This window comes from Nomascus leucogenys, chromosome 22a, assembly GCF_006542625.1.
Source record: "Nomascus leucogenys isolate Asia chromosome 22a, Asia_NLE_v1, whole genome shotgun sequence".
NCBI classification, from domain to species: Eukaryota; Metazoa; Chordata; class Mammalia; order Primates; family Hylobatidae; genus Nomascus; species Nomascus leucogenys.
The window spans coordinates 49907383-49909669 of record NC_044402.1 but is presented as its reverse complement, the minus strand read 5'-3'; positions in this window follow the sequence as shown (position 1 = coordinate 49909669).

The window sequence follows — 2287 nt, the reverse complement described above, 5'->3', positions numbered from 1 at the left end:
AAATTCCTAGAACATAGGCTGTGAGCAACTGAAGACATGTAAAAAAAGTTGAGTGCCTATTGTATGCACAATACTATGCAAAATGCAATAATATCTTGCTAAATTTTGAAAGCAATGTGAATTGGGTATTTCAAAGCCATGAAGGAGGGGTACCAAATAATTTGGTTTCTCTTGCCATTTAAAGTGGATTTTTCATCCCAGAATCATGAGAGTGTATACATTTTACCTACTGAGTGAACACTGATAAGTAGCACAGGAAGTTGAACTTATGTTCTATTTAATCAGTTACTAACTAAAGTGATTGATTTATGATTAAATTGACTAATTTCATATTTGAGTATTTCTGTATCTCACAAGTTGTTTTATTAGCTGTGCATTTCAAAGTTCTTGTTAATTGATGAAAACGTTTTGCCTTCTAGATTAATTCTCCAAACTACCACTTTTTCTGTTACTTCCACACCTAATTAGGGACTACTCATTTGAGTTAAATGAAAATGATTTGAACACCTATGTGTAGTACAATGTGAGCTGCTACAGGGTTGCAAAGATAAACATGGTGTGATGCCTGCCTTTCGGGAAATCTAAGTTATAGTATATGAGAGTCAATATTAATAATTACATTTGCTTTGAAAGTCCTTTCAATTATATTAACTAATCTGGTCTGTCATTACAGTGCATTGGTAGTTATATCTCCTCGCCTAGGAGTAGGTCTCAGTCTATGCCACATGGGATGACTGAAAAAGGACTGGAAAATCCACAGTCTTACTGGTTTGAAGAACCAAAGGACAGAGTTTAGGGGATCCCAGCAACTGGAAAGGGAGTGGGGTGGGAATCCTAGGAAGGCAAAAAACAGATAAGGGGAGCCCCAAGTTCTAGATATAAAATCCACCCAGATTTCCCCATGGTTCCTGAACCATGCATCACAGAGTAGATTTCAAGTAGCTTAGCTGTGGCTAAAATGTCAACTTAGGTTTCAGCTGCCATCCACTACAGGAGTGACAATTTAAAGTTATCTACCTACGGCCAGGCGCGGTGGCTCACACCTATAATCCCAGCACTTTGGGAGGCCGAGGCGGGCGGATCAGCTGGGGCAGGAGTTCAAGACCAGCCTGGCCAACATGGTGAAACCCTGTTTCTACTAAAACTACAAAAATTATCCAGGTGCCTATAGTTCCAGCTACTCAGGAGGCTGAGGCAGGAGAACAGCTTGAACCCGGGAGGCGGAGGTTGTGGTGAGCTGAGATTACACCACTGCACTCCAGCCTGGGAGACAAAAGCAAGACTCCATCTCAAAAAATAAATAAATAAATAAATAAATAAATAAATAAATAAATAAATAATAAAGTTATCTACCTGCTTAAAAATACAAAACTCAATACTCTTTTGGAAGAATATAACAGAATCCAGAGAGCCTACAACATATTCCCTTTTCCAGGGCTGCATCCAAAATTAGTGTATTAAAATTAGTAAATTGTGGTTAATTTTCAAGAGAAAATAGAAACCACCTATAAGATGACCAAGTTGTAACATGTGAAGTGTAAAAATCCACATGGAAACTTATATTTCTGAAATCCTTAGGTGACAAATATATTAAGCACATATTGGATACCATCATCTCATTATTAATCCCTTTTAGATTAGGGATTCCCTTTCCTCAAGGAATACACATATTAGGGAGAGAGAACCGACAAACACAGAAGTATTGATAATTTTAGGTACTGATAAATGCTATAAAGAAAATAGGATGTTGTTATGGTGACTGGAGTGTGGTTAAAGGCTACTTTATGGTAATCAGGAAAGGCCTCTATTAAGAGCTTAATAATTGACTGTATACTGTTTTTAAACCTCACAAATTTATTTTTTTAATGTTCCCAGACAATGATAAGCAAGTTATTTTTTAAAGTACAGACACTTTAAGCATATTAAAGGCCTATAAAAGGCCTTTAAAAATCAGCACAATCATTGGCTTTCAAACTGTTCTCCAGAACTTCAGGTGACCCCTCAGATGTTACTTGGCAGTCAGCCATGGGCAGGATCAGGTCAGTCAAGCAGGGTTCTGGCATCCAGCCCCCTTTGCTTCACCTGAGAAAAGGCTCTGCTTTTTTTTAGGAACTTATTCAAATTCCTAAAAATGGTTTTTGCGAATTGCAGTAGCTCACACCTGTGATCCTGGCATTTTGGGAGGCCAAGACAGAAGGATCACTTGAGTCTAGAAGTTCTAGACCAGTGTGTGCAACATAGTAAGAACCCGTCTCTAAAGAAAATTTAAAAATTAGCTGGTCATGGT